At 35.9% G+C, this 27,717-nt stretch overlaps 1 long non-coding RNA gene across 1 annotated transcript; it reads left to right on the forward strand.

Moving 5' to 3' along the window:
• The first annotated feature begins 1,032 nt into the window (after positions 1 to 1,032).
• On the forward strand, positions 1,033 to 7,403 carry LOC130457009 (uncharacterized). Its single transcript, XR_008915944.1, has 3 exons — positions 1,033 to 1,144; positions 1,529 to 1,622; positions 5,145 to 7,403. It is a non-coding gene; the product is annotated as an uncharacterized LOC130457009 (long non-coding RNA).
• Positions 7,404 to 27,717: the final 20,314 nt, after the last annotated feature.

Genomic DNA, 27,717 nt, shown 5'->3' on the forward strand with positions numbered 1-27,717 from the left:
CATAAAGATTCAACCACAGTATATTTTTTTGTGTCTAGAATAAGCTACCTCCTTAACAACCAACCTCTCACCCCTCCTTTGGAATCCTGTAGGAAGCTAGGTGGCACAGTGGATAGAATCCTGAGATGGGCGTCAGTAGGAACTGAGTTCAAATTTGACCTTACCGACTAATTATAGGACTGTGGGATAATAATTTTACCACAATTTGCTTTAGGTTCCTCAATTGAAAATAGAGAAAAACAATAATTATTATCTTGCAGGGTTGTTTTTGAGTTCAAATGAAATAACACTTGGAAAACGCTTAACAAATGTCTTTCCCCCATCAATTGTGAAATGGTTGATGAAGTGAAATATATGATTATAATGGAATGCTATTGTGCCATAAGAAATGATGACCAAGGGGGAAGTTGGGTGGCTCAGTGGATTGAGAGCCAGGCCTAGAGATGGTAGGTCCTAGGTTCGAATCTGACCTCAGACCTAGTTCACAGACCTAGCTGTGTGAACTTGGGCAAGTCACAACCCCCATTCCTAGCCCTTAACTCTTCTGCCTTGGAACCAGTACACAGTATTGATTCCAAGACCAAAAGTAAGGGTTTAAAAAAAAAGAAATGATGAACAGGATGATCACACACACACACACACACACACACACACACACACACACACAAACCTGGAAAATGAAGTAGGTGGAACCAGGGGAAAGTTGAACCCAGTAATAATAATGTACATTGATCAACTATGAATGACAACTATTATCAGCAATGTAAGAATCCAAGACAATTTCAAGGGACTCATGCTGAAAAAGGCTATCCATCAACATAGAAGAAACCAATGGAGTCTGAATAAAGATTGAATCATACCATTCTTTACTTGATTTCTTCCATGAATTTTTCTCTAGTGTAAGCAATATGTGCCTTCTTTCAATATGATAACACATGTACAACATATATTATCTGCCATATTGTAGAGGGGGGAAGAGTGGAAGGAAGGGTAAACGGATCACAAAATTTCAGAAAATAATTATTAAAATTGTATCAATATGTAAAAACTGCCTTTTCCTTTCCCCCTTTCTTAGAATCATATTCTTTTGGAGCTTAACTCAGGAAATATCTCTTAGGGGAAGCATTTCCTGATTTCATTTGAGGTTAGTACCTGCTACATTTTCAAATGATCTCATCCGCATACATCTCTTCATGTCATGTCCCTCTTCCATTCACCTTTCCCACCAAGAAGAAAGTAAGCTTTCTCAAAACTGTTCCATTTATTTCTATCCACATCATCTTGAACATAATATGGACTTAATAGGTGCTTATTGAATTGAAGTACATTGAATGTTTTGTTCTTGTCCCCATCTCAGCTTTAAGTCTTCTACAATACAAAATTATATTATTCATGTTTCTGAAATGAAGTATTTACATTTTCTTATTTATTCACCTTAGTATCTTTATATTATTGGGCAGACTTGTGCATACTGTATATGTGAAAATATATATTTGAGATTTGTTATTATTTATTGTTTTTATTTTAGCATGAAGACTTGAAAACACACATTTGGGTTGTTTGGGCTTGCAAATTCAAGAAACCTCTGCTGTTGCTGCCACACACTTTAAGATGAGTAAAAGGTTTGTTGCATCCAAAACAAGTGACTACTAGTGGAATTCATTTAAAAAGGTCCTACCTAGCCTAGACCTCACTGCTATCTCAGTGTCTTTGCCTTGTTTTGGTGTAGGGCAGCAAAAACCAATGTATAAACAGACAAATTTCCAGGTATGCTGTTTGGTTCAGGCAGCTGTTTGTCCTGAAGATGTTAGAAGACTGTGAGGTTTGGTATCATTTGGGGAAGTTAGGTGGTATAGTGGACAGAACACCAAGCTTAGAGTTGTCAAGACTCATCTTCCTGAGTTCAAATATGACCTCTTACTAATTGCGTGAACCTGGGCAAGCCATTTAACCCTGCTTGACTCAGTTTCCTCATTTATCAAATTAGTTGGAAGGAAATAGCAAACTCTTCTAGTATCTTTGCCAAGAAAATCCAAAATGGAGTCATGAAGAATTGGGCATGACTGATCATAGGGGTAAGTAGATAAATCTACTAAGATAAATCTAAGTAGATAAAATAGAGATGGGCATAATTAAGGTGGAGTAATGGCCTGTCCTCATGAATATTCACCAGTTATTTTTGCCTCTATCTTCATGTTTCCTCTTCCTTACTAAATGAAGGGGGGGGGCAGCTGGGTAGTGATTGAGATCAGTGGATTGAGAGCCAGGCCTAGAGATGGGAGGTCCTAGGTTCAAATCTGGCCTCAAACACTTCCCTGCTCTGTGACCCTGGACAAGTCACTTAACCCCCATTGCCTAACCCTTACCACTCTTCTGCCTTGGAGCCAAATTGGCTCCAAGACAGAAGGTAAGGGTTTTAAAAAAAATGAAGGGAATATTCCAAACAGGCTATATCAGCATCCAAATAAGTATTCTTCTTTTGGGTTATTACTTTAAGATTGTATTTAGTTACTTTAGCCATGCTGTCATTGCTTTAAATGCCTCTGGTCCTCCTCTTCAGAAGATGCCTACAGAATCTAGCATGTTATTTAGAATATCATTAATGGTAGCTAGTCTTTGTTCTTAGAGTTTGGGTTTGGTTTGGGGGAATAGTCAAAAGTAATAAAGAATATATGCTATTGATTGGGGTGGTTGATCATCCAAGGAGTGCCATTCTTGATTTATGGGATAAGTTTGAAGAGATAATGAGAGTACAAAAGAGAATGGAAAGGCACTAAAACTATTATATGTAGAGATTGGTTTTCTTATATAACTAACAAATTGGCTCTGGAAAAGTTATTTTTTTTTAAGTTCTAAAAATATTTTGTGTCCTGGGAATTAGTGGGTAGTTTTCCAAAGTGGCTAAGACAATATTCACAGGGATAAATTCTGGCCTATTTTTTTTAAAAAGTCCTATTATTCTGTAGTTATACCACATATTGTCATATGGATAAATATGTAATTCAAATCCATTTTGACATTTTCATCTTGAGCAAGTTATGTAGTGACATAGAGTTCTCATATTAACTATACTTCTGAAATTGGGCAAATTAATTAAGTTCTCTCAATATCAGTTTTCTCATCTTTAAAATGAGAAAGTTATGAGAAAGTAGGAAGTCTCTAAGGTATTCTCCAGCTTTGAAATCCTTTGTTTAGTAGAATTAACATCTACTACTACTATTGAGGCATAGAGCAAGTAGACCCTGGCTCCAAACTAGAAATTCACAATGTGTGACCCAAGAAATCTGGCAAGTCTAAGAAACATAGTATCACAATTTTAGACTTGGAAAATATTTTAGAGGCCATTGAGTCCACCTCCTTATGCTTTTTTTTTTTAGTTTATTTATTTCATTAATTAATTTTGAATATTTTCCCATGAGTACATGATTCATGTTTTTTCTCTCCCCTTCCTCCCCTACCCCATAGGCAATGAGCATTTCTGCTGGGTTTTACATGTGTCATTGATCAAGACCTATTTCTATATTATTAGCATTTTCTCTAGTCACTTCCTCATTTTTAAAGATGTTGACACCAAGGGACAAACAAATTGCTTAAATAAACTGAAAAAGATCACATGGTTTTTGTCCGAGAATTCAAGTTCAGATCTTCTTGATTCCAAATCCAGAAAATGTAAAAATTAAATTTAAGAGACTGGCTGTGGATTAATTATTTTATTAAATCAAAAGTAGTAGGAGGAATAAGATGGAAAAATAGGAGAGAAGTACAGAGATACTTAGTTTTCTAATCTGTGGCCACCATTTTGGGCCCCTACCACTGACATTGAGCAAAATAGTCACCAAGAAACACGGAAGTCCAGCCAACATAGGCTCCCCTTCTGCCTCAATTTATACAGGCTAATCTCCACCCACTAACATGTGACATCTCGGGAACCAACCTTGGCTTTCCATTTTGTCTATGCCACCCAAGGGCAGTCCAGGGAAGATCATCTTGCCCTTCTGGTCTTGTTATATTCTTGACTCTATTGCTCCATTTTTCTGGCTGTTCTATTCTTGTGAATAAATTTATCCAATGATTTCCCTGGCACAGTCCTTGCTTCTCATGCCCAGAAACTCATGCCAGGGACAGGTAGTGAAAAGTGGGGAAGAGAAATTTCCTTTTCACAATACTGAGGTGCTGACCCTGAAATCTGAGTTCAAATCCAATTTCAGAAACTTACTAGTTGTATAGGCAAGTCACTTTTTACCTCAGATTCCTGATCTGCAAAATGTGTATTATAATACATCCTAGGATTTTCATGAGGATCAAAGCAGACCTTAAAGGATTATATAAATGCTATTATTATTATTGTCATTTCTGTTGTGGTTGTTGTTATATCATGTAACTTATATTTAAAATGCAATAAAATGAAAAATTTTTAAATTTGCAATTTTTCTCTTAAAATACAATAAAATAAAAACTTACTTGGTACAGGGAGTCAGATTTGCATCACAGACATAGCTTCCTGTTCATATAAGAAATGCCCAGTAGACAAATAGTGGATTTTTCAGGCTTTCCATTATTATGTTAAGTCAACATACCCTTCCATCAGGGAATAGAACTTCCTATCAAAAATGGAATCTGAGGGGAGTGACATCTCACTCTCTGTTGTATCTTTTTGAAATTTCCTTTCCATGCAATTGTAGAGCCAATTTCCATTTATTAAAGGCTGTATAGCTTCTGAATATCTCATCCTGAGCCACTGGAGGGGGCCTGAGTTGGAGATGGCCCAAAATATGGTGATTTTATGATTTCCAGCAAAAATAGTTTATGTATATTTTACAACATCAAAGAGCCTATAAGAACAGTGCTCTGTCAACTTTAAAACACCATATACATGTAGTTTATTTTTATTAGTCAGAGGGAATAATAACATAGCAGAAATAGCCTTGGATCAGGAGTCCAGAGGAGAGGTCTATGTTTTATAGATTTATTTTTACAACCTGTTGCTACTTTTCTGAAACTATTACTTCTCTTGATTACCTTTCCCTTTTAATTCTCCATGGTTTTCTAAATAAACTATTGTGTCATATGATAATATGGATATTTTTTCCTTCCTATTTTCCACTGCTTAGTCCTTTAATTTTTTGATTTTGTCTTATTACTAGAGAAAGAGTTCCTGGAATCATGCCAAATAATATTGAAGAGAGGGGCCATTCTTGCTCCATCCCTGAATTCATTAGGAAAGTTCTCCATTTCTCTGTCACAAATAATGGTAGGCTTTGATTTTAAATAAATACTACTGCTTGCATTAAACAAAAAGTCTTTCATGCTTTTGCTTTTAGGGTTTATTTGTTTTATTTTCTGATGTTTTAATCCTAATAGGGAAGGGAGAGGATATAGGACTTGTAAGTGTCTTGTAGGTGATACCAGTGGTGGCTAGGTGATGCAGTGGATAAAACTTGGAATCAGAAAGACCTGAGTTCAAATATAACCTTTATATTTACTGGCTATATAACTCTGGGCAAGATATTTAACTTCTGTCTGCCTAAGATTTTTCATCCATAAAATAGGAATTTTAATTGCATCTACCTTATAGGATTATTATGAAGATTACATGAAATATTTGTGAAATGCTTGGCACAGTATCTGATGTAGATAGTCCATGCCTAATTAATCCTTTTAACCTTTTCCCCCTGCAATTTCCTTTCTTATTTTAAAAATTCCTTACCTTTCATCTTGGAACCAATAGTAAGTATTGTTTCCAAAGCAGAAGAGCAGTCAGAGCTGGGCAGTTGAGGTTAAGTGACTTGCCCAGGGTAACACAGCTAGGAAAAGTCTGAAGCCAGATCTGAACTTAGGACCTTCCATTTCTAGGGACTCTAGTAAACTTCTGCTTTTAGTAATTCCGAATAGTGGACTGATCATTGACTTATAATGGTTTAGTGGTTTTTATTCATCCCTGAACTTTAACCTGGACTGTCAAGTCTGATATTCCTGATAGATCCAATTGAGGGAGATTTTTCCAGATTGGATTTGTCAGCTGTTCTGTCTAACATGGACTAGCACACAAGACTCTGCAATCATGGTAACAAAGCCACTGCCCAACAAGTATTTGATAGTTATTCTATCTCAGCATTAATGGTGATCATACATGGCTTTAGCACTTGGAGGATTGGGATGTGGGTGTGCAAGACACATACTCTAGATTGGAATACTAACTTGCTGCACATTGGCCTCATTGAGCTATATCTATTTAGGGGAAGCCAAGATTGAGCATACATGTCAATAGGGTGGAGGTAGCTGGAAGTTTGTGTAGGACAGCCTAAATGTCGCCATAGTAGTGAGTCAGTGACAAGTGTAGACTTGGCTAAGGAGGCTATGGACCATTAGTGAGTAGAACATTGTGGGGGAAAAGCAATTGATTGAGCTAAGAACAGAACAGCATACTCTCTTTTAATTACATATAAGTTTTTATTGATATCTTCTGGGTTTTTTTGTCATTATTATTTGCCCAAATATTTCTCCCCTTCCCCTTCTTCCTAGAGAGCCATCCCATATAACAAATAGTAATTTTGAACAAAAAAAGGGGGAAATATTTTAGAACAACTAATCGATACATTGAAAAAGTCTGAAAACATGTGCAATGTGCAATACCTATGGATCTCCAATCCCCATGAAGGAGTGGGTTGATGGTGCATTCTTAAATCTCTTTATTTCAGTCATCCTTGACCTTATACTTTTGTTATATTCATTTTTGACTTTTTGATATGTGGTCATTCTTGTTGCTATTGTGTATATAGTTTTCTTGGTTGTGCTTACTTCACTCAGCAGCTGCTTTTTGTAGATTTTTTCATGCTTCTGTGTATCCAATCACATTAATCACTTCTTATATTATAGTAATAGTCTATCATATGGAACTAATGAAATTTATGAGCTTCTCTTTTGTTTCCAATTTCTTGAGATCCCCAAAAAGTGCTTCTTCAGATTAATCTCTTTTTTTCATTGAATTCTGAGGGTCAGTTGGAAAAAGGCCAATGGAGAACCTGTCTAAATGATAAGGAAATCTTAATGGCTTTTGAAACTAATTTGTAGAAATGAAAGAAATCATGCTTTCCTTTTAGCTTCCATATATTAATATTTATTAAGTTGTAATAGTTAAGAAAATCTTTTGAAGAAAGGCATCATATAATATGGGCAATGATATGGTATAGTGGATATAATGCTGGGCCTGCAGTCAGACTCATCTTCCTAACTTCAAATCTGACCTTGGATATTAGCTATGTGAACTTGAACAAGTCACTTAACCCTGTTTGCTTCAGTTTCCTCACCTATAAAATGACCTAGAAAAGGAAATGGCAAGCTTCTTCAGTTTATCTGCCAAAAAACAAAACAAAACAAAACAAAAAAAAAAACAACAAAACAAACCCAAGTAGCATCATACAGAATTAGATAAGACTGAAAAACAACTGAACAATAAAATCAATAATATAAAATTCTATTGTTATCACTTAATCATTCATAATTTATAGATTATAATAGTTAAATTTGAATTCATATATCCAAAAGTTTATTGATATATTGGCCACATTTTATAATGCTAAACATTTATACACACATAAGTATGTATGTATGTATGTATGTATGTATGTATGTATGTAGGTAGGTAGCATCTTTTCTTTACTTTACTTATACTTAAACCTTAGATTCCTTGCCTGAAGTCTTCTGGTTACATTTATTTTCAGTAAACTTCGTTATCATCTGTAGAGATGGGAAGACAAAACAAATTTTATTGATTGCAGTTCCACTGAGTGAAAGAGTGATTGACTTATATGAAATTTATTTGTTCTCCTCTAAGAAATCAGAACAAAATATCTTGCTCCATTCCATATTGTTTTCTGAGTTATATCACAGAATTAGACAGACTCATAATTCAGAATGCTGTGTCAAAAATGCTTTGAATTTGAGAGAAATACTACATTTTTTATGGAAAGATTTCTATGTCTCCAAAATCAAATCTGCTAGAATGGCAGCTTACCTAAAGAATTGCATGATGTAGTTAGTGCACATTTGGAACCCTCTTAGTCCTAGGGGAAAGCTCAGAATAGCCACTAACATCACTTTACAAGTTTTCAGTAATGCTCTATTTGGGATAAAGAGGCAAATTGTAGGTGTTGATTTTAATCATGATAACAAATTCAAGCCCCAATAAATGTTGAAATGTCAGAGACACTGAACACTATGAATCTGAAGTCAGAGGGCAGCTCAAATTCTATTTTCCCTGGGAAACTTCTCTTGACTCCCCCATCCCTATTAGTGACCTTTCCCCCATCCATCTTACTACTAACTACTTTTTAAAAATTTGCCTTCATTATCATTATATTTGTTACATACTTAGTGGTTTTCACCATTAGTATATAAGGTTCTTGCAAGTAGGGATTATTTCTTTTATTATTTTGGTATCTTTGATGCAAGGATTGTGTTTAAAAATGTTTCAATTTCATTCATTTAATTGGAAAAGAAGCTGTTTTGAGGTGTTTTTTTTTTTTGCATTGCCTTGTCTTTGTTTTGTATATGCTCTGTATATATATTGTCTTTCATTAGAAAGTAAACAAGTCAACATATCACTTTTTCTAATATTGATCCTCTTTGTAAACAAAGGGTTGCAGCTGGATGGCTCAGTGGACTGAGAGTGGGGTGTAGAGACTGGAGGTCCTGGAGGTCCTAGGATAAAATCTGACCTCAGAAACTTCCTAGCTGTGTGATCCTGGGCAAGTCATTTAACCCCCATTGCCTAGGCTTTACCACTCTCCTACCCTGCAACCAACATATAGTATTGTTTCTTAGATGGAAGGTAAAAGTTAAAAAACAAACAAACAAACAGAAAACAAACAAAAAGGCCCCAAACAAGAAGAATATAAATTCCTTGAAGGAATAGATTATTTTGCTTTTATCTATATATTCTCAACCCTTATCCCATTGCCTGTCATATATTAGGCAATTAATAGCTTCTTATTCAGAGATTTGTCTGTTTCTTACTTTTTCCTCCTTTACCCAAAAATTTACTGGTAGTAGATTTTTTAAAAGGGGGAAATTGAATTAAGCAACAGCCATTAACAAATCAATCATGTCTAATAGTATATGCAATAGTCCATACTTTTAGTTCTCCATCTTTGTAGAGAAGGAAGAGAGGAACATTTAATTTTTTATTTTCATAAAGCCCTATTATAAAATCTGGATATATTGTAAGTCAAACAATATTGTCATACACAATTTAACAAATATTTATTAAATATCTATTGTGAGCAAGTGACATATAGTGTATCTCTTCCAGCATTATGTGAAGAATCTATTATGTAGAAGATGTGTTCATGTCCTTTGGCACTCATATAACTTGGAGGAAGTACCCTGTATGCTGTAGGCTCAAAGGTCAATTAATAGAAGCTGTATAATAATAACGCTAACAATTGGTGACATATTTGACTAGTAATTTCCTGAATGTGCCCTCATTATTAATCTTGGGCCCAGTCTAAATTTCTCTAATGAATAATGTATTTTTTTTCATGGAACTCTTTGTGCCTGGGGTCAGTGACAGTTTCTGTCTCCAGAGTCCCCTGGCTTGCCTCTAGTCCAAGTTTCGATCTTTTCTGCCCAAAGCACACAATGATAGGCTCGCCAGTTTTTTGGTTTGCCACTGGCCCCTGTACTAGAGAGCTTTCCTGGCCCAGACCCTCAGAAAGACTAGGCTTTTCTTGTTGAACCCTTTCCCTGCAGGCTTCTGACTATCTCAATGAGCCAACCTAAGCTGGCAAAATATATTTACTATAGTTTCTTTTTTGGATTTTTAAAAAATCATTTCTGGCCTTAAAAAATTCTTTGTTAGAGTAGTCTGTGAAGTACCTGGGCCATTTTTCTTTAGCTCACTCCACCATTTTGGGAAGAGTCTTTGCTGAATTCATTGTCTACCTGCAGGGCTTATCAAATAAATAAATGGACAAATAAATAGACTAGCATCACAATGGACTTGCCATACAAATTTAAAGCTTTCATCCCTTTTGTTTTTCCTATATGTATACAGTGATTGTTTCCTTAATTTACCCATGTTTGTTCATTTTTAGCACCTGAGAAAAGTGATTAATTTGTAAGAGGTATGTATTTTTTCATGACTCCATTACTTATAAAAGGGTAAATCTTCATTTGAATCCATAGAAAAATCCCCAAGAGTATCAAAAATGAGGGGGATGCTAGCACTTTTAAATCTTAATAATGTACTTAGGTGACCACATTCACTTGACTTGGATTTGCAGCCTTAATTACTTACCATGGCTTATCTTAATGAATCCAATAAGATTCTATAAACTTAAAAACAAAATTTCAAGGCTGGGGAGAATTTTGTTCATTAAACAAATTGAATGATGCTTTCAGTAAGTTTTGATTTCTTTTTCCAAATAGGGACCTGAATTACTTTTATTTTTTCTAATTATTTGAATGTCAAGAAGATATTTTTATTGTACGTTAAAAAGTATTCCTGTAGCAAAAATGCTCTATCTAGGGACTTCTGTAAGTCTGTCAACCAACAAGTATTTATTAGGTTTTCTATGTGACAAGCCCTATGCTAAGAGTTATGGATATAGAGAAAAGAAAAGAAAAGAAAACAAATGTTCCTTTTCACAAAAAGCTCACAATCTAATGAGACAAGATGTAAACAACTATGAGCAAACAAGATATATACAGAATAAATTGGAAAAAATCAATATTGGGAAAGACAAGACATTGTGGAGAAAATAAAAAAGGGTTCACAAGTTAACATCTGGTTAGATGTATCATGGTATAGGAAGAAAAGATCTGGTCCTGGAATCAGGAATCCATGGATTTAAGTTCTACTTCTGAAATAGTCTTACTATGGGTTAGGGTTAGTATTAGAAACATATTTATGGTTATGGTTAGGGTTAGGGTTAGAAACAAAAAGGTATTTAGGATTAGGGTTAGGGTTAGAAACGTATTTAGAGTTAGAGATGTATTTAGGGTATGACACTCTATGCAAGTCATTTAGCTTCTTTGTTCTCAAGGTTATTCTCTATACATTATGGAGTAAATTCTAATCTGCATTTATAGAAGAAATTTCCTCCTTGGTAGTCCAAAATATCACTGGCACTACAGGTCCAATAAGAGGATTCACTAGATTCCCTATTTTGTTTAGAGAGAGAGTGAGCCAATGCATAAAAGGTATAGTGTAAAGGATAAATTTTAGCATTGTGACCTAAATTATATTAATTATTGGTCACCATGGATATCCCAAATAATAAAATAAAAATACCCAAGTCAGTCTGAAATTTTATGGTGGTTTAATTAATATAGTAGAAAGAAATTAAGAAGGGAGAAGGAAAGGGAGCCAGGATGGAAGATTACGGGATCTAGAAAGTAAAGTTTTGGAGGGTGAAGGAGGAAGGAATCAGCCTGAACTTGAAGAGGGCTCAGTCAAGATACCTGAACCTGAATTAGCTCAAAGGCAAACTCACCACCAAAACCCAGACAAATAGCTGCCACCACTTCAAAATCTTGGCATACTTAGCACACTGCCAGCCAGAGCCGCTTCTCCGGGGAAAAAGAGGCCAAAGAGAGCAAGCAACTTGCCCTATATAAACGGTTTTACATCACTTTCCTGTATCTCATCTGTACCAATGTTAGCTTAGCTTAACTTAGGACAGCCCAGAGTCTGTCCATTGTTTCTGCACATGTCTGTTGAAGGTTATTTTCTCAGACACTTAATCCTTGAGTATGATGCAGACATTCCAGACCTTGTTAAACTAAGTAGGGTGGAGAAATATAGAGTTCCCAAGACTTGATTCTGCTAAACCAAGTATCTCCGCTACTAATCAGGAGATAGCTAGATCAGATCTTCTAAAGCACAGTCTGAGTAGGGTGGAGTTTTGGTTCGCAAGAAATAGCTTTCTAACAATTTGAGCTTTCCAAAAATCAGAAAGTCTTTCCAAAATAACAAGCTTGACATAACTGGACATGTTTAAGTAGTTGTTGGATGCTCTTCAGTTGTGGTTGTGTTCAAAAGCATTCTTATGATGAGAAATTAGATTAGATGACGTCTGGGTCCCTTCCAACTCTCATGGAGTCTATGATTCTTTTAATATTTCAGTCTATCTCTCAATGACATTAGGCAAATAGATTATGAAATATTACTAGCCTTTGTCATTAAAAATACATAAGGCCAGGTATTTATGCTTATAGGAGAATGGGATTTTATAGCTTGAGGATGTCCAATAGAATTCCAAATCATTCCATCATTTCATAATTATTGAGTAAGAGATGATAGGAATAGATGGTATTTGAAGTCCTTGGTAGGCTGTGACAAGGAAATCACTTTAAAAGACTGATATATATTAATTTAAGGTCGCCAAGGAATTCAGCTATGTAATTCCTAAATGAAAACTCAAGTGAGCCGTCAACCTTTTATAGAGTTTAATTACAAACAGGAGGAAGGAATTAGAGATAGAGAGAGAGAGGGAGAGAGAAAGGGGAGAGAAGGGAATAGGGCTTAAATACCCCTTCTGTTTAGGCTGGGCCAAAAGGCCCAAGCCCTTAGATAGCTGAGGCAAAGAAAGGAGATCAGTCCCTATTACTCACATGACCAAAATGGAGAAACAGTCTCAGGGGCCTCCACCTCCAGCTTCCTTCAGAGCAGCACAACCTCTCAGAGTCAAAAACTCTCCAACCAACCACCCTCAGTCCTCAGACCCCTCTCCCTTTAAGGAAACCATCCAAGTTCCCTCCCCTCAGTTCTCACATCTACCAATCACTGTCCATGTCTTCCCTGTGCCAATGGTGGCTCTAGCTTAACCCAGGACCGCCCAGAGGTCTGTGGCTTTGCACATGTCTGTTGAAAGTCATATTCTCAAATAATTAAATCTTAATCTTTTGCTACAGCCCTTCCTAAATCCTGTTACCCTGAGTAGGGTAGAGATTGGAATAATTAAATTTTGATCTATGCTGCAGCCCTTCCTAAATCCTGTTAGGACTGAGTAGGGTGGAGATTGCAATTTCCAAGACCTGGTTCTGTCATTCCAAGTATCTCCATTGTATCAATTCTAAAATCAATCATGACTAAAAGAAATTCCTCTTCTATGCTTAAGCATAGGTCAAAGCCCTTTCCATTGTTCAGCAAAAGGTTTCTGTCCTAAAGTAATCTTAAGAAGGGAGGAGGAGGAACCTCCCATGCCAATGGAGTTCACATTCCAATAGAGTTCCCACTCTCAATAGGAAATTTTTCAAGTATGAAATTTCCCAATGGTGAAATTTCCAACATTTATAAGTCTAAGAAATTTTAAGGTTTACAAGGCCTAAGTCTATGATTCCATTCTATGAAAAACTAGAAGATGACAATCATTGACTGAAGTATTATATTGCTTCAACTATCTGTGATTTTATTGATGTTAGTACTTTCTTTTCTAATGTTTATTGCAAACTTTCTGTAACTTTGTAGATGAGATGATTCCTAATGGTGTCTATGGCCTATAGAGTCAACTGCTGTGGCCATCCTAGTGATGTTTCTTCTAATTTGAATAGGCTGGTCTGGAATAATTCTTTAAATCTTTCAAAAATGGTAGAAACCTCCAGGGCTTAAGCTCTACTGGCTTCGGCTTAGAAATGTGAATATTATAAATCTATGCAGTGGTAAGTCATTAGAGAAGAATTTTATTGAAGCATCTGAAAAAATATTCATTTAGATATTAAAATGCTATATGGGTATAATATGCCACATCATATTTTCTCTGATAATGCTAGTTGCTAGTGCCCTTCCCTCACAACTATATACACGCATGTGTGCATTATATATACCATATGTATAAAAGCTCATATTAATCACTAAGCTTTTTTGGGGGGGTATATATTGCCTTTCTTTTGATATAATGTAATCTTGAGAGTAGGAATGATTTTATTTTTGTCTCTGAATCCTGAACACAATGAATTAGACATGGTAATTGTTTGTCCTTTATATTTAAAGAGGATAAATGACATCCCAGGATGATATCTTGACTTGCTAGTAAACTGCATTTAAGTGTGTTGGAACTGTATAAAGTCATCAGCCTTACTCTCTGACATAGTCATCAAAGTGTGGTGGCAAGACAAAAGACAAAAGTCAAGACAAGTGGTGATGACCTTGGATGTGGTATCTTCAATGTCAGACCAGGATCTAAATATTCCACAGCATCAACTTGAATCATTTTCATGGCCATTGAAACAAATTGTTCAAATTCTCCCATTCCACTAGGGGAAGTTTTCATATGCTTGCTATATAGGTGGTGCTTAATAAATGTTTGTTGACTGATTGAATATGGACTTGTCTTCCTCCCACCTTTCACTCTCCATTCCTGGGGGCAGTAAGCAATTTAAACTTGGTTATGCATATATTATCATACAAAATATATTTCTATTTTATTCATTTTTGTAATAAAATAATCCTATAAAACCAAACTGAAAATAAAACTCAAATAAACTGAAGTGCTAAAGAGTATGTTTTGATCTGCATTCTGAATTCATGAGTTCTTTTTCTGGAACTGGATAGCATTCTTTGTTGTAAGTCTCTCGGAAGTGTCCTGGATCATTGTATTACTGAGACTAGCTAAATCTATCGCAGTTGATCATTCCACAAGATTGCTGTTACTGTGCACAATGTTCTTCCAGTTCTGCTCATTTCCCTCTGCATCAATTCAGGTAGGTCTTTCCAATTTTTTCTGAAGTCATCTTGTTCATTCCTTCTTATAGCACAATAGTATTACATCACCACAATTTGTTCAGCCATCCCCCAATTGATGAACATCCTCTTAATTTTCAATTCTTTGCCACCACAAAAAGGGCTGCTACACATATTTTTGTACATGTAGCCCCTTTCCCCTCCCCCTTTTTTGATAGTTTTGGGATATAGACTTAGTAGTGCTATTACTAGATCAAAAGGTATTCATTGTTTTATAGCCCTTTGGTCTGAATATGGACTTTGAACGAAGTAATTATATGTATTAAAAGAAGCATAGGAAGTCAGAGAGAATAGTTTGCTGTAGCTCAATTTGACTTCTTCAGTAGTCTTCCATTAAAAACACTATAAAATACTTTAAAAATTATGTTCCTTTGAGAGTTGAAGCACTGAGGCAAATTCAGGAGAAAAATCTCCTAATCAGGTCAGAAAGTTGGAACATTGACACTTTGCAGCTTATATTCAATGACTTGTGAATGCATCTCATGTGTTGTCATCCATAATAATTACCTGTGCTTTGATTGGATATTTCCCAGTGGACATAGATGCTCTGCAAACACAGGTAGGATACAGAAATGAACACTGTGTGGCAAGGTCTATAAGTAATTGTCCATTATTTCTTATTGGAAAAACCCTTTATGGAATCATAACATGCCACAATCCATGCAGGCTTTCACACCTACTCATATATATATATGAATTTGGATCACAACTGAGGTGTGTGTGTGTGTGTGTGTGTGTGTGTGTGTGTGTGTGTATGGCATTGGGTGTAGGAAAAAATATTCCTATGCAAGCTGAGATAATTTAAGGCTTTCATAGTTATGTTTATGATGCTACATCATTGAGGTCCTGTAGATGTTGACCATCACAGACCCTATACTCTCTCCAAGTAAGGTGTATAATTGGCAGTCAGCTCTACTTGTTGCTACCTGTCTTTTTTCTCCCTTTACCTTCTTACCTCCATTTCACTCAGGAACCTGATGCTCATTCTGAGCCAAAGAGAAACACTGCCTGGGGGTTTAGCAGTTGGAATTACATGAATTTGCACTGGCTTATTATTTACTATATTAAAATGGGACACAACTCCTTTTATCTCTTGCTGCTCAAATGAAGCCTAGTTATTTCAGTAAATACAGTGCTTTATTCCAGTTGCCAGGGCACTGCCTGTGATATGAGGTAGTGTCATGTCTATGGAGTCAGTATTTTGGAGATTCTTTTTTTTTGAAGGAACAAAAAGTTAGATGTTAATTATTGATGAAAGGAAACTGTATTTAACTGTCTGTATTCAAAGTAAAGCTGCGGGGTTTAGCTCCACACCAGAGCACAATAGCTGTCATGTGAATGCAGCCCAGACTTTGCTTTGATAATAGTGGAAATGAATTAGCCTCTGTTTGGTCTGACTCATTAGTTATTTTCCTACTGAACTCATACCAGAAAAACTGTGAAAATGTATTTGGTAAAAGCAGCTCAACATGAGATCCTTGGGAGAGATTTCAGGTTGGCCTTACTTAGAGGGGGAGTAAGGGTGGAGATGGGCTCCAGCCCCCTTCTGGCCCAATGACTTGATGAAAATTTATTACCACAAAGGGAAATACATCGAAACTTTCTGACAACACATTTCTGGGTCTGTAGTGAATTGGCTATGAGCAAGAGTTTGGCAGGGGAGAATTTGTCTTCCCAAGAGGCCTACCTCCCGCCAGCTTCTTAGAACATCTGTGTGTTTTTCTTTTCGCCCCATTCCATCCCTGTTCTCAATTTTTTAGTCTTCTACTGAGGTCGTCTGAGACCCAGATTCCCTCTTCTGCGAAACATCATTAGGTACAGAATAGGGATTTGAAAGAGCATTTAGATAAGAAGAGAGAAAAGGGGAGCTAGACTAGGATAGGTAAAACTCTATTGCACTTGTTGTACTCATACATTTTATAGATGGACTCTGGCAAGTTGCATAAATGATAATGAATTTTAAATAATGAGGATAAAAGAACCAAAATTATTAAATATCCTAAATACAGGAGACAAAAGAAAGTGAGGGGGCATTAGATAGTAGGAACTTTAATTAGAATAGAGGAGGTACTTAATAAATGTTTATGGATTGTTTGATTTAATGCATGTGAAGAAAAGATAAGAAAATCCCATTTTTAGCTTGGATTTCCCTGGAAAGAAATAAAAAGTTGAGTCTATCATTTTAATCATACTCATGCTGATGTAATAAATAGCTGAAATTGCCAAATAGATGGGAAGTTATTACTATCTAGACCCTGAAGTTATAGTAAATTAAAACTCATACTTGATTGTTCAGGGATTTAGAGATATAATTCAACCCTTATCCAATGCAAATCAAATAGAGAAGGTACCTCTTGGGAATATCTATTTGTAGGACAGAATTAACTGTGATTGTTTTTCCCTGTCCAAGACAATCAACCATTCAATCAATGCACACACTTATCAGGCCATGTGCTAAGTGCTGGAGGGTGTAAATACAGGAGTAGCAAAGACCCTTCCTTCAAGGATCTTAAATTCTACTTGTGAGGTACAATCTGTTCTTAGGTAACTAAATACAGGTCATGTACAAAGTAAATAAACAACTGGGGATACCAAAAAAGAGGTAACATTTGAGCTGAATCTTGAAGGGAAGTGATGAGAGAGAGCATTCTCTGTATGGGTCACAGTTTAGGCAAAGGTACAGAGAAGGAAAATGGGAGTGCCAGGTACAAGGAATAGCAAGTAATTTAGCTAGAGAATAGAAGTCATGAGGAAGAGTAAGTAATATATAATGGATGTGGAGAGAGAAATTTGAGCTGGAGTGTGAAGGGATTTAAAAGCCAGAGAAGTTTGTATTTTATACTGGAAATAATGGGGAGCCACTCAAGTTTCTCAAGAAAGGGAGTGACATGATTACATCAGAAGTTTGAAAATATTAAATTGGTCCTTGTGTTGGGGCTAGATGGGGAAATTAGGAGGAGGGATGTGTTTATGGAGAAAAATAATTAGTTCTGTTTGGGAAATGAATCTGAGACATCAAAGGAACAACCAGTTGGAGATGAGGAACAGAGAAGTGGAGATGTTGGGCTGGAGCTCGTGAGAGAGATGAGAGCTGGATAGGTTGATGAGGGAGTTATATGATTGTCCAACAGTGCCAAATGCTATGATGGGCTCAAGAAATATGATGACTGAGAAAAGGCCACTAGATTTAACAATAAAGGGTCATTGGTGACTCTGGAGAAAGCAGTTTTTGTCAAGGGATAAGGACAGGAAACCAAATTGCTAAGGGCTTAAGTGAGAAGCAGATGAGAAAGTGGAAACAACTGGTGTAGTTAGCATTTTCTCAGTTTGGCAACAAAAGGAATGAGAGATATAGATTATGTATAACAGTGAATTCCCTCATCTCTGAATTTTCACTTGCATGCACTCTTAAAACTTTTAGGGGTATACTTGAATTGGTCATTATTTAGAATTGGTTCATTTCAGTCATAGGGAAGGGCTCTAAGATGCCAGTTTTCATCTACTGGCTTCTAGGCTATAAGGTTCTAAGTCTCCCAGTGCCATACTGGTTTTCATTCTTCTGGAGATTTTAAAGTAGAGGATTGCTTGTAATTTCCTCTTTGGACAGATAGTCATATCTTATAATCCTCTTCACTAAGGATTTCCTCATGTCTAACCCAAATTCCTCCTAGAGCAATTTAAGTCCATTTCATTTTGTTATAGTTTCAATGAAAATTGCACAAAATATCTATATTACATTCCATTATACTTGAAAACTTGTTAAGTTTTCCCCCAATAACCTTTTCCCCTGCTAAATCACTCCTAAGCTTTCTTCTTAAGCTCTACTTTCTAAATCTTTCGTCTTCTCCTTTGTTGTTTGTGAGTCCTCTGTACTTTCCTCTGGAAATTTGGGCCTGCCCCTCTGAAGCTTTCTCCCCAGAGCTAACTTGGAGGGCAGGATTACCTTTTGGGACCTGCCCTCACCTGCCACTGCTGAAAGGGACTGCTTTTTCACAACACTGCTTTACTGGCTTATGTTCAGCTGCTGGACCCTTGGGTTATTTTCCCTCCTCAAAATGTCCTGGCTGTTCCCTGTGGCCTCCTCTGACAGGCTTGATGGGGTTGTGCGAAGAAACATGGACTGTTCCATGAGGCATGAGGATACTGAAACTCCCATTGTGATCCTTGGAATTCCCATTGCAATCTGTTTATTAAGTGACATTATGATCCAATCCCTATTTTGAGGAAAGGTGATGAGAAGTGCAATGTTAAAAAATAACTTTTTTCTCATGTCCTTGTTTTTAATGAATGGTTTACACACATGCACATTCCCCCCCCCCCCTTAATGTCCAGAGACTGGTTTTCATGTAGGAAAGGGAACAGAAAAACTCTTTGTGCAATTCTTCTTTCACAAAAGGGAATTTTTCTATTGAGTTTCCCTGGAATGAGATGAGGTTACCAGAGCAGTTTTTTTTTTTTTTGGCACATTGGACCATATAGGACTCTACAAAGTCATTACTTTAAAGTTCAAGAAGGGCTTGAAATTGTTCCAGGCATTTAATCATAGTCAGTTGTGGCTGGCATTGTACATTAAATACCTACTGATCAGGGTGCATCTTTTGAAACACAGTAAGCAAATATGGGAGTTGTTTCAAAGCTATGTAATTACCTCTAAATTATATGAACCATAGACCCAAGTCAGAAAGAGACTTGGAGACTTTAAATATAGTATTATTTAAAGTCCAAGAGGCTGGTAAATAACATATAGTTATAACTGTTGTTTGTGCATTAGCAGTACTATGGCATAGAAATATAAGAGGGAGAATTAAAATGCAAATGATAGATTTGGGACATTTAAGATTATACTAATATAGATGATTTCATCACATATGGTAAATAGACACATATATGTCTGCCCATTTACCTGTCTGTTTATATTGCAGGAAAGAGAACATTGAATCTGAGGCCAGATGATCTGGGATCAAATCCCAGCTCTTCCAGGTATTAGCTGTGCCCTCTGGGACCAAGAAAAATGCATTTAATACATCTTCATGATAATACTAATTAAAATATCAATAACTGAAGACAATTCCCACATTCTCTTTCCACCCTTCCCCCAATCCAATATCTTCACTTCTTCAGGTTAAACAGTCCTTCTTGTCAATTGATCTGCATATGGTCTCCTTCCTTAAACACTTTCAATCTAATCAACAAGGTCCTTTCTAAAATAAGATGCTATAATGGACATAATAGTCCACATAGAACTATGATATACTTTAGGGTGTTGTTGTCAAAAAATAAGTCACTGTTTAGAATTTGGGAACACATGTAGTTTTTCTCTTCAACATGGCATTCGAGAGAGATTAAAGCATCAGAAGATTTGTATTCACGAAGGATTGTAAGATCAGATAGGTTAATGCCCTGTTTGACAACACCCTTATTGACAGTAGTGCTTCATAAGACAACAGAAAACCTGGGCTTGGATTCCAACTCTGATAGTTACAGTTTCTGTGACCATAGACATGTCACTTAATCTTTATGAATCTCAGTCTTTCAGAGTTGTTGAGAAAAATAAATCATTAAAGGGGCTACACATGTAATTAGGCTCATGGGGTATTCCAAGATAAACAGAATTCATCTATTCCTCACCTGCAATTAAAAAAATGAGCATTCCTTATTTTACACATTTTTATACCATTAATTTATAGGGGATTGGTTTTAACAACTCAGAATGTTAAATTCTCACTGTGTACATCTTTTGATGGAGATAACTTACACTAAAGCTGAACCCAGACTCCTTTCTCTGATTTTCCTTTTCTTATGATTATTTTCCTTCACACATTTTAGGAAGCTATTGCTGTGCTTAGCTTAGGTGACATAATCAATATTTATGTTAATTTTTACTTTGTTTTTCCCCCTTAATTCATTTGTTTATGACAATTTCAGTATCAGACTCTTCTGGGCTTGCCTTGATAATGCACTTATAGGATATTCCTTGCTGAACGCCACCCATCACTTTGATATCTGTAATATCCTTCTTGCAGATCAGGGTTCTGAACCATTTTTGTGTCTTAGACTCTTTTGGCAATTTGATGAAGCCTATGATTGAATGCCTCAGAATAAGGTTTTTAAACATAGAAAATAAAATTCATAGGGTTATAAAGGGAATCAATTATGTTGATAGAGTTATCAAAACATTAAAAAATAAATTCATAGGCCCTAGGTTAAGAACTTATGAATCAAATATGCATCACCCAAATCTATGTTGACAAAAGGGACTAGAGATAATGGAATATCCCTGTCCTTTCCTTTGTGTTAGTCATTTTAGTAAGTCACCAAAAGATGACAGTGGAGTCATAAGAAAAACATTGATCATATTATTTTATCATATTGGGTTCTTTGGGTAGATTTTTCTCTCTTCTCTAGGAGACAGAGGAGCAAATATTTATATCCATTTTTTTCAGATTAAAGAACAAGGAAGTAAAGAGATTTGGATATGGTCATATAAAAGACAATGGCAAAATCCTATGCATTTGTCAGTTAGCTTGTTTGGATGATTACTTGGCTTTTCCTACCAATATCTCCAAATTATAATAATTTTTTCATCTGCAAACAAACATCCACATAAGACAATTTTAGGCTTCTTACCCCAACCAAGATAACTCCTCTGGGTAAGTTTTTCCCATGTCATTTTAATAATTTCTCCTCTACAGTATCCATCAACATGTGGTTACTGTGGTTACTTTTATTTCAATGAACCCTTCCTTTGTAATAAAGGTGTTTTGTGGACAATTGAACTCTCAGTACATTCTTTCCTTCCTGTAATGGCCCATTAAATTACACAAGATAGAACAGCTTTCAATAATACATCTTGGCCCCCAGATTGTGAAGCCAGAAACGAGTTTCCATATTCCATTATCAACCTCTTAAACCATCTAGTTCCCAAGGGTATGTTCTTTCTTGAGTTATATGGTTAGGAGGCAAATCAATAATGCATTAACATTTTCCTCACTCAAAAGCCATGAGTTGGTTTCTTCCCCTCCAGTATTGTAGTTAAAAATAGAAAAGGGAAACTATTAAAAATACATGTTTACTGACAACTCTGGGGATATTGCTAGCTTTTTTTGTTACTCCTCTATAAATGATTGTCTTACTTTAAGCTATCCATAATTAGGGTGAATAAGTTGTGAAAGTTTTATTATTGGTCAGGAATTATGCACACAACACATTCACATGATCTATCAACATTTTCCATTCCAATTCTTTGGCCAGGGTTGGTGGGAGGAAGGGAATCATACTGACTGGAGAGAGTAGAGTAATGGCAAATGATCAACTTCTTGTGAATTGAGTCTCAAATGGAAGCAGGAGGCTTGAGTTACCCTTTCTGGATGGAATCAAACAGTTGGAGAAACTTGTCCACACCCTGCCTTTGGGAATATAAAAGGACTTATTTTAGACAATGAGTTTCAACACAATCTATTTGCAAAAACAGAAGTAGCTAACAAGCCCTAATGTTTTTTTTTTTTGTTGTTGTTTTGGTCCTAGAAGGGCTGAATTCAATGATTTCATCAGTGGAGGGAATGCTTCCAATGATTTTGATGTAAATCACCAACTTTCCCCTAACTCAGAATCTTTGAAAGTTGCCTGGGGTCACTGAGTTTCGGTGATCTCTCCAAACTCATATCGTTAATGCCAATCAGAGGCAGGACTTAAAAGCATAATCATAGGTTTAGGATCATAGATCTAGAGCTAAGAGGGGCATCAGATGTCATTTTGTCTCCTTCATTTGTCCAGTTGACATTCCATGATCTCTAAACCCCCCACAAGAACAACAACAAGAACAACAAAACCTCTGAAACAAAAGTGAAAGTCAGAGCAGAAGAACTGACCCCTGCTATGCTCTTGGTGGACCTCTAGTACAGAGAGGAGACATTTGCCCCACTCTACACACCAAGCCTCTTGCATGCTCACCTGGTTCCTCTTGGTCTACACATATCTTTAAATAGTGAGTCATACCCAAGGCCCTGGCCATGAGGAACGCAGTGACAGCTTCTTTCCTGTCACCCTCTTTACTCTAAAATTCACAGTTGACCATGGGTAACTAAGAAGGAGGAAAGCAAGACTGTGGATGGTGGAGGGAACTATCTACCTGTATTTTCTATTTCACAGAAGAGGAAATTTCAGCTTGGAGAGGTTAAATTACTTGCCACTGATGACACAGTTGTCAAGAATTGGAAATGAGGACATAACTCAGGTCTCCTGACTATAGGTTCAGGTCTCTTTCAGGGACACTAAATTCCTTTTCTAATTTGGATCAAAAGTTAAGAGCTACCTTAGCTGATAGTTTAGCATTTGGTATGCCACTTGTCATATAATACTTTATAGAAGTATTTTTGACACTTAAAGTTCTTCAAAGTGCTTTTACATTCATTGTCCGAACATTTTAGAAAGAACACTGGCTATGGTGTTGAAGTACCTGACTACAAATTCCATAACTCCACTTTTAAGCTTTGATAAGATTTTCTTTGAGTTTCAGATTCTTTATCTGTAAAATGAAGACTTTCCTCACAAATCTCTGATCCTAGCACCATTTCTATAGTAAATTACATATGATCAGAGGTTTGAAGTCAGAAGGTATCTTGGAAGTCTTATAAGTAGTAAGTAATCTAGCCAGAATTTAGACTCATGCCTTTCAACTCCAAATTCAATCCTATTTACATTAAAATCTCTTCATAGATCTTTTCTTCCTGTATAGCAATGTACACAGCCAATTATATTCTTCCAAACAAGGTATGCACATTTTCAGAATGAATAAAGAGTTGTTCAGTCATTTTGGTTCCATTCAATCTCTTCTCTTCATGATCTCATTTGGGGTTTTCTCGGCAAAGATATTGGAATGGTTTGCCATTTCTTTCTCCAGTTCATTTTATAGCTAGGGAAACTAAGGCAAAGAGTGTTAAGTGATTTGACCAGTGTCATACAGCTAGTAAGTGCTTAAGGTCAGATTTCAACTCAGGAAGATGAATCTTCCTGATTCCAGGTCTAAAAACTGTGCCACCTTGCTGCTCAAATGAATTGAGTAGCACTCCCTTAGAGCCCTATGCCATATTCTGTTCCAGACACAAACTTACATTCTTTTCCAGGATGTCATTTGCTTTCCATGAATCCATTATTTTAGAAAGAAATTCTTGAAGAATTTAAGAAAAGAGACTCACAAATAAATCTACCCTTTTGAGTAGGGGTATAGACTATAGGCAGCCATGTATGTATTGTGATTGGAGAAGTTGAAAAGAAAATAAATTCCTGCTTATCTTTCTTTCCCACTGTCCTACTGCAGTCTGAAATTCTTATCCTCAACCATTTAAGCATTTAAAAAATACCTACTGGGTGATCAGGAACTGTGTTAAGTCCTGGGCATAATATAAAGGCAAAAAACAGGGCCTAACTTTCAAGGATCTCACATTCTAATGCCAGAGTCAACATGCAAACAACAGTACCATATATAGTGCCTCAAGCTCATGTTTTCTATTAGTTTCTTATGGAAATTAACTAGCATTCATATGAACAAGAATCAACTTAATCTGATAAAAAGATCAGAAGTATTGTCCTATGGCATCTTTGGCTAAGTTCTGGAGAAAACAACTCTAGTCCTGAGTTCGTAGTTCATAGGATCATAGAGATGCATTCCTCCTCCTAATCCCTGCCTTCCTTCTTGTCATTTTGCATATAAGAAAATTAAAATCAGAATTTTCACTTGACTCTCCGAGCTCTGATCAGGGATTATATGACAGATCTGCATTTTGAAACATGTCTTCTATATCCAAATCCACCTCATATTTATCTGTTACATTGAAATTCCCAAGTATCATGTTTACTTTGGACTGTTCTCATCCTTTAGCTGAAGCCCTAGTCACCTAAAACCCCTCTCAACAGAGCATCCCACTAGCACCCTACAATATTTCCATCTTCCAACTCTTCCTCAACCACATCAAAAGTTATCTGGTCAGTGTTCTTGCCTTACAGCACAAAATATATTCTATTGTCAGTTTAGCATATTCTATGCATATAGGTATGCTAGGTTCTAGAAATGAAATGATGAAAGATAATAAGGGCTGTAAGAAGCTTAAAAATCTAATGGGGAGAGGGAATAGTTATGGCATGTACTCAAATATGTATTATTCAAAACAATGTGCTAGTGGTGAGGAAACAAACTAGACAAAATACTATGTGAAAATTTGAGGATGGAGATCTGAGAATGATTGCTGAGTAGAGAGAAGATCAATGAACAGTTTGTGGAAGATCTGGTATCTGTATTGTCTTTGAAGGAGGAGAAGGAGCTTATTAGGTAGGACACTTATATAAGGAATGATTTGTGAATAAATGAAATTGTGAGAGAGTAGTATGAAATAACAAGCATAAAAAAGCATAAAAAAGCTACTAGTCAAGTTTGGTTGGAACATAGGGTACCTGAAAAGGAATAATAGGAAATAAGGTTTAGAAAATAAGTTGGAGGAGACTCCAGGAAACCCTAAAGGTAGTTTGTATTTTATCCTATGGGTAATAGGGAGTCGGTGAAGGCATTTGAACAGGGGAGATGCATAATTTTATGCATTAGGAATAATAATTTGTCAGCAATGTAAAGGTTAGATTAAGTGAGAAGAGATTAGAGATGGGGAAATTGGTTAGGATGATCTTATAATAGTCTTGGAGATGGAAAGGTGATGAAGTCCTAGTAGCATGGAGGTAGATTTTGGTTTATCATAAAGATTAATTACTAACCTTTACAGTGATCTAAAAGTGGAATGGACTATTTTTGGTGGTAGTGATTTCCTTATCCCTAGAGATCTTCTAGCAGAGCACAGGGAACCACTTATTAAAGATGTCATGGAAAAAAGTTTATATTGTGTCTAGCAGTTCGATTGAATGACCTTTCAAATAAACTCTATGATTCTCCTCTATTAGGTCTTGTAGCCCATACTATTCTTTATGTTTACTGAATTTCTTTAACATAAAATAAATCACTTATTCTTGTTATTTCACAGGCATGTGCCTTGTTGCCCCATGAGATTGTAGCTCTTTGAACCCAGAGATGGCATTTTACATTTCATTTGTGTCCTTCACAGTGTTTGAGTGGGATATGGAATAAGTGCCTCAAAAATAAATGTGGACTTAACATGTTGAATTGGGCCTCTAGATAATTTTGAACACTGAAAAGAATGTTGGACAAGAAAGCTGGAAGACTTGGGTTTCAATCCTACTTCTGACTTTTTAATAGTTGTGTATCTCTGGATAAGTCATTAATTCCACATAGTCTTTGTTTCCTAAATTGTTAAATGGGGATGATGATGATGATGATGATGATGATAATGATAGCGATGGTGACATTAATATTTGGCCATGGAGAAGGAAATGGTAGACAACTCTAGTATTTTTATCAAGAAAGCCCTAAATGGGGTCACAAAGAGTTGGACAAGACTAAAAACCAACTCAGAAATAAGTCCATGATTAAGTTATTGTGGGGGCTCAAATGAGATCATAATGCAAAGCATTTTGCAAACTTCAAAGCAAGATTATTATTTTTTATTCAGATATCTTATGTTTCCAATTACATGTAAAAACAATTTTCAACATAGGTTTTCTGATGTTATAAGATTGAAAATGTTTTCCTCCTTTCCTTTCCTCTCTCATCTCTCAAATGGAAAACAATTGGATCTGGAATAGACATGTATCATCTTGCAAAACAAACTTCCATACTGGCCATTTTTGTAAGAGAATAATCATATAAAACCAAAACCCCCAAATAAAACTGAAAATAAATAATATGAAAGATAGTATAGTTTGATCTATATCTGACTCCAACAGTTCTCTTTCTGGAGTGGATTGCATTCTTTGTCATAAGTCCTCCAGAATTATCTCAGGTCAATGTATTGCTGAGAGTAGCCAAGTCTTTCACAGTTGATCATCATACAATAATATTGCTGTTACAGTGTACAATGTTGTTCCAGTTCTGCTTATTTAGTTCTGTATCACTTCATGTAGATCTTTCCACCTTTTTCTGAAATCATTCTGCTTGTCATTTCTTTTAGCACAAAAGTATCCTATCAGCAACGTATACAACACTTTGTTCAGCCATTCCCTAATTAATGGACATCTTCTTAATTTCAAATTCAAAGCACAATTCTATGTGGATCATTACTTTTCTCTTCAGAACTTCCAAAGACATTCCCTAATCTTTCACAATTCACCCATGTCAAGACTTCACTCAGCCATAGCAAAAAGAATCCCTAGAAACTCTCATGTGATTATAATAGAAAATGGGTTAAAATGGCTTTACAACTGAAAAGTAAAAAAAGAAACCGAGATATAGCTCCTTATGAAACTTCTCCAACATATTCTATAATACCAACCAGTAGAGGGAGTGAAAGGAATAGTGATATTTTCCTGCTTTTTCTTTGTGGATCCTGTAATACTTTATTTTGAATGAGCTCAAATCTAGTCTCAGACAGTGACTAACCATGTGACCATGGGTGAGTTAGTTAGTTATCCCAACTGTAAAATGAGGATAATAGCATGTATTTTGAAGGGTTATTGTGAGGATCAAATGAGAGAATATTTTTAAAAAGTACATTGCCTGACACATTGTAGGCACTATATAAATGTTTATTCCTTTTATCCCTTCCAATCTGAAAATAATATCTTTAATATTTTAATATTAAGGAAATCCTAAATTTCAGTTAGAAGCTAGTAAAAAGAGATATTTTTTTCCTGTCCAAAATTAAGTACCCTTTCTGAAATCTGGCCATACCCTGTGCATTCCTGATTAAGAATCCCTGTTCTAAGGTTTCTTTTGGTTTTAAATCTTGTGACCCTATACAACCGTAGGACTTATTATACTGTTTAATTCAGAATTCACTATGTCTCATATTCAGAGAATTTCAGAATTATGCTGATTCTACTTAATTTCCTGAGATGGTCTTAATGAAAAAAAATAGAAT

This window comes from Monodelphis domestica, chromosome 2 (genome assembly GCF_027887165.1).
Source record: "Monodelphis domestica isolate mMonDom1 chromosome 2, mMonDom1.pri, whole genome shotgun sequence".
NCBI classification, from domain to species: domain Eukaryota; kingdom Metazoa; phylum Chordata; class Mammalia; order Didelphimorphia; family Didelphidae; genus Monodelphis; species Monodelphis domestica.